The sequence below is a fragment of the Dermacentor albipictus genome, chromosome 4 (assembly GCF_038994185.2).
Source record: "Dermacentor albipictus isolate Rhodes 1998 colony chromosome 4, USDA_Dalb.pri_finalv2, whole genome shotgun sequence".
Taxonomy (NCBI): domain Eukaryota; kingdom Metazoa; phylum Arthropoda; class Arachnida; order Ixodida; family Ixodidae; genus Dermacentor; species Dermacentor albipictus.
The window spans coordinates 153,911,067-153,917,093 of record NC_091824.1 but is presented as its reverse complement, the minus strand read 5'-3'; the positions used below and the strand labels follow the sequence as shown (position 1 = coordinate 153,917,093).

Genomic DNA, 6,027 nt, shown 5'->3' with positions numbered 1-6,027 from the left:
ATCACACAAATTCAATGAAGAAAACTTAATTAAACGATACAAATAATTAATTTATTTATTCGGAAAGATAGCTACCGCGGAACTATGGAATATGCCAGGTCTTTAAGTCTTTCTGCGCAATGCGCTTTTGAAGCTATGCGTTTGTCTGCGCAATGATTGATCTTGCAAATGAAGTCTGTAAATACGAATACGCTCTTAGCGTTGTTGCCTATTGATTTTTAGCTTGGAGGTATACTAGCGAGCATAAATGCAAGCACAAGGCTTGCTTGTAGGCTCCCTAAGGTCTATTTATTTATTTCGCCGCAACAGTCGCATGGTCTTTTCATGCAAACATTGGGTGCAAGTTTCTGGCGTATCTGTAAATAATGGAACTTGGCGACATCATTCAAACAGGACATATGCAGGCAGAAGTTGGCCTGAAGTTGAAAAGACATGAAGTAATCGACAGTGGTCGAAAGAGCGGTGTCTGAGGTTGGAGCCAGCGTTTCGACTCGGGGACTTGTCTTCGCCAGGCCGAAGAAGTCAGGCGAGAGAGACTCACCCTTGCGAAGGCAAACCCCGCTTTCTTCAGCCTGATACTTGGCTCGTTCAACGATCGTAGCTCGCTTGCTGACATCAGGTTGCTTCTACGCGTGCGTTGAGTCAGTGATTCTTATTTTATTGCGATTGCAATGATAAATACATTCGAGGCATTTCACGCCGTCGCCGTGTTGTCACGGTATTAGCGCGCATGCGCAACCCGCGTGTTGCAAGGCGGGAAAGTCTACCGAGACGAGAGAGACGCGCAGTGCGTTTGAGTGCAAAAACGTGGGCACAACCTGTCGGCCAGCTCAATCTACTCTGCAGCGGCGCCAGGGTAGCGTTCTGCCTCCCTCTGCACGCATGACCGTTGTCCGCACAAATACTAGCGTTCCTGCTAAACAGGTTTGTGCGTACTGCACCGTGGTGCATACAGTGGTCCGAGCGGGACAGACAGTGCCCTTAAAGCTGCAAACTTTGGTCGCATTTCGTGCACGCTTGAACGCCGGTGTCGGCGCTCATCCTGCAAGCGTTGTGAGACGTCTAATAGCTTGCAGGGTGCTGTTTCTGCTCCACAGGAGCAGCTGCCTCGCGTGCTTTGTCTGGCCAAGTTGTCGCCCCCGAATATTCTGAAACACTGCCCTGAGGAGCTTTAGTGCAACGCTAAAGCTTGCTATCGCTTTCAATGACTATCCCCTTTCGGCGAAACTGCCCAATTTCTTTATTGCGGTAGCAATAATGAAGAAGAAGAATGCTTTATTGCACTAAAAGTTACACAATATGACTGTGACAGCATCTGGATCTATAGCCGATATGGCTAGTTGAGCATCTATTACAAAATGGTTGTGCTAGTACAGGGTAAATTAGCAACTAGAATGCTAATATGAAAATTACAGCATCGATATGGTATTTATATAATATCAGCAGTAGTTTGCAAGGACAATGTTAATATGGTGACTGTTAGTTCCTCGAAAGAAAGAATCTCTTGAGCATTGGTGAAATATTTGGCAGACATTTAATCAAGCTAGACATATTGTTACAAATTTTTGCTCCAACAAAGGATATTGTTGGATGGCCGTAAACGTTGTGAACTATCGGCAGATTAAATTTCTTTTTGTTCCGCCTGTCGAGTGTTACGCCTGGGTATTATTAAAACTGATGAGTGATACGGCAAGTTCTTGTAGATTATATTGTGTACAAATGTTGCGCTTTTGTATTGCCTAACGACAATTAATGGTAATATGTTGAGATTTCTGAAAAATTCTGTGGATGACGCGTTCTTAGGCGCTGATACAATGCTTCTTACATCTCTGTTTTGCACTATGCTAACCACCCAACAATATGAAGTATAAGCGTATCCCCATTATTAAGATCTTGATGAGGGCTAGTTGGTTCATACTTAGAACTGAGGTGAAACGGCGCGAAAAAGACGAGGACACAAGGAAACAAATACCACAGACAAGCGCTGTAACTCAAGGAACGTGACTGGCAAGTGGTTATGGCGATGAGGTTGACACATACGTATGCTGGGTCTTGCAAGGCCGGTGATGAGAGGAAGGAGCCCATTGTAGAAGAAATTTGCATTAGTAAGATCTTGATGAGGGCTAGTTGGTTCATACTTAGAACTGAGGTGAAACAGCGCGAAAAAGACGAGGACACAAGGAAACAAATACCACAGACAAGCGCTGTAACTCAAGGAACGTGACTGGCAAGTGGTTATGGCGATGAGGTTGACACATACGTATGCTGGGTCTTGCAAGGCCGGTGATGAGAGGAAGGAGCCCATTGTAGAAGAAATTTGCATTAGTAAGATCTTGATGAGGGCTAGTTGGTTCATACTTAGAACTGAGGTGAAACAGCGCGAAAAAGACGAGGACACAAGGAAACAAATACCACAGACAAGCGCTGCATTATTCTATGCAATATGCTAGGTTGGAGGGAAATACGCTAAAATATAATATACGTAGTGTGTGGAAATCTAAATATTTTCGAGCCTAAATAACGCGAAGCATCCAAAGCTTGGTTTTTGCACAGATGATCAATATGAATTGCCCAATAGAATGATGAGTCGAAAGTCATGCCAAGGTAGGTATGTGCTTTTACCTTTTCAGTAGCAATTCCCCCAATGTACAGCCCACATATTTCAGGTAGCACTTTTCGGTTGATGGGAAAACAACGTCCTCAGTTTTATTTGTATTTAGCATTAATTTGTTTCGTGCAAACCACTGAGAAGTTATTTGTAGCTCTTCATTGGCGAGTAATCCTGCTTCCTGAAGAGAGCGGTGTGCTATAAGTAAAGCAGTGTCGTCTGCATCTAGAGCTGTTTGCATGTGGGCCAAGGAGGGAAGATAATCATTGATGGAAAGGGGAAATAAGATCGGTCCAAGTACTGAACCATGTGGTACTCCTGTTTCAACGAGTTTTCTGTTTTATTTGCTGCCGCGTATTTGTACGAACTGTGTCCGCTGAGTCAAATTACTACGAGGAAAATTTTGAAGCTATCTCTCTAAATCAATAGCGTTCGAGCTTGTACAGCAAGACATCGCGGTTCACTGAATCAAAAGCCTTTTTATATCTAGGAAAATGCCAATGATGATTTGGTTATTGTTTAATGCAGGGTATGCTTCTGCCACAAAATTTACTGCAGTACCCGTGCAGTATTCATTTCTAAAGTCATGTTGATTCGGAGATAGGAGACTGTATTTTGTAATGAAGTCGATCATTCTTTTGACCACTAGTTCTTCAAAAAGAGTGTTCACGCATGACAAAATTGTTATGGGGTGGTAATTTGCGATATTGTCGAGGCTTTCTCCTTTGTATATTGGTGTCATCTTCCCTATCTTAAGCTGTTTGGGGTACACGGCTGTTGCGAATGACTGGTTGAATATTACTGCTAAAGGTTGCAGAATGTTTCTATGATGTGCGTCAGTAGCTTAACTGGTATTCCATCATGACCCATGACCTTGTGTTATGACATATGACGTGCAACTGCAATGATTTCAGCTCCTGTAATTTCTCGAAAAACAAAAGTATCCTTGTGCACAGTAGGGAGCGGTGAGTAATATTCTACGTTTGTCGAGGCTGCCAACTGTTTTCTCATGGTTACGAAATAATCATTGACTACGTCTGCAAGTTCCCTTTCATTACGATCTATAACATTTAGGTCAGGTAAAACAAATTGTGGTGGTTCCGGCGCGGTGACTGCCTTTATTATACGCCAAATTTCCTTTGTATGGCCATTAGCTTTCACAATAAGGTTACTGTAACATTCTTTTTTCCGTTTTCTCATCATCGATAATGATAGGATGCGTGTGTTTCTGTACAGTTCCTTATAATATCTGTCATCTCTATTTTGCTTCATTTTGGCCAGCTAGTGTTCTCGCAATCTAATTACTTAGAGTATTGCTCGTTCATCTAGGGGCAAATTGGTGTGGACAAGTACGCTACTCTGCTAGATTTGTGCTCTACTTTTAGACATCTTAATTGTAGTAACGATGCAAACTTTGCGTAGGCTGCGTTAGCATCTGTATCGCTATGACCTAAAAATTGTTTCTTAAGTTGCTCTTTTGCTCTTTTCGCAATCTACCCTCAGTGAGAGGGATATGGTTTGCTTCTCTGTCTGAAGATGAGTGCTAGAGACATATAGGAAAGTTGGAAAACGATTCGAATGTGTTCTGTCATCACACCGGCTGTAATGCATTCGCTTTCAATGTTTGACAAAATGTGGTCAATTGTTGTAGATGACGTTGGTGTTACTCTTGTAGGTTCTAAAATACAATTTTTAAAGCCGTAAATCAACGCTAAGCGCTGATACTCCACGCTTGTGTGTTTGCCCGTGTCTATATGAAAATCACCGCATAAAATGATTTTTTCTTCTTCACTTGTAGAATGCTGAAAAGTGTGTTCTAATGTTTCAAGAAACGGCTGAATTTTCGCATCTGGTGGCATATACACGACACCTACCATGATGCTATTTTGCATTTCTACGAAAAACACCAGTATCTTTTCTAAATTTGTTTCCACAAAATTGTCAAGTTGCTTAAAGATGATACGGAATAATATAAAAAGCGCCATGCCGTCGCCTCGGGAGCTTGACTTCTTTGGAAGGGACACAAATTGATAGCTACTAACGTTTATGAATTCAGCATCTTTTAGCCATGTCTCGGATAGTGCTAGAAAATCACATTTCACACTTTGTCGACTAATAAGCGCTATCATTTCATCATAATTTTTGTTTCAGCTTCTCACGTTGCAGTGTAAAAGGCGAAGCCTTGTGTAACTGCCATATTTAATCGTGTCGTGCATAACAGTGTCCATGAGCACGCGGTTGCTCGCAGTCAGTTTATTGAGGCAAATTACACAACCTCGGAGAGGTCTGCACTAGAAGTTATGCGAACTCCGTTAGCATTTTCCGCTTTCTTGGCTAGTATTTGAGACTCGGAAACCCACACAAACTTCTATCCCTTTTCTTCCTTTCTGGCAATAGTCATGCCGAGCAACGCTTTGTACTCTGCACAAAGATGCTCATTGATGTAGACAGGACATGTGTTAGCAAACCAGATTTCATTGGCGGAAAACCTTATCCTTTTTGCTGCTTGGAGCACTTTGTCCCGTGTTTCTCTGAAAAAAAAAATCTAACTGCTATGTTCTTTTTTTCTTTCACCTTTGTGGGCGCGCGGTGCACAACGCCAACATCGCTTGATGCAACCTGTGCTCTAATTTTATCCCCGATTCTCTGGACAACCTCAAGCAAAGACTAGTCATGCAATAGGGGAATGCCTTTAATTTTCCAATTATTGTTTCTACTGTACTGCTTAATCTCAGTAAGTTCCTCCTGTGTAGCAGAAAGTGCCTGTTTTATTTCGACTTCTTGCTTCTTTAAGTTGGCGTGCTCTTTTTTAAGGTTTCTAGGACTTTTGCTGTACGCCACCCTTTAAAGGCCACGTTCACGCATTGCATGCTTTCCTAAAGTTAGGCTATCAATTTCTTTGTTTTGATTTGCATTTGCGTCACAGACGCATCTGAAGAGTTCTTTGATTGTGCTTGGTACTTTATCACCCATTGTGAACAACGAGCAATCCGAACTTTCTGCTTAGCGTAAAAGAAAATGTGAAAGGAATACTGCACACCTCCTACACGCAGTTTTTGCAAGAGCGGTTAAACTTTCTGTCGAGTGAGCTTGCCTAGATCGCTAGCTGTTCTGACAGGAACGCTTTGGCGCTCGTCCCCAGCTGGCGGTGGTCAGCGCAGGCGCAGATGCTGATTTGGTTGGTGCTGACGTCCAGTGCCGCAGGTCCCACAGTAAGCACTCGTTCACTGCAGCTTGTGCCAGATACGGCGCGAAATCCTGTTCCTCGGCCAGTGCTTGATGGGATGCCAATTTGTAAGTTTTTCCAAGAGCTGTTAAACTTTCTGTCGAGGTGAGGTTGCCTGGATCGCTCGCTGTTCAGCCAGGAACGCTTTGGCGCTCGTGGAATTAACAGGCTTCGGCCCCAGCGGAGCCTATAA

General features: G+C 43.0%; 1 protein-coding gene across 2 annotated transcripts in view; it reads left to right on the top strand.

Annotated features, from left to right (window-relative positions):
* Positions 1–5,668: 5,668 nt before the first annotated feature.
* LOC135903790 (leucine-rich repeat and immunoglobulin-like domain-containing nogo receptor-interacting protein 4) overlaps positions 5,669–6,027 on the top strand; it is a 31,604-nt gene continuing 31,245 nt past the window's right edge. The window contains exon 1 of one of the 2 annotated variants that reach the window (XM_065434193.2): positions 5,669–5,820. The gene's annotated coding sequence lies outside the window, so the exon portion shown is untranslated. Of the gene's footprint in view, positions 5,903–6,027 lie in introns of both variants that reach the window. The other variant, XM_065434191.2, reaches the window with a different exon arrangement.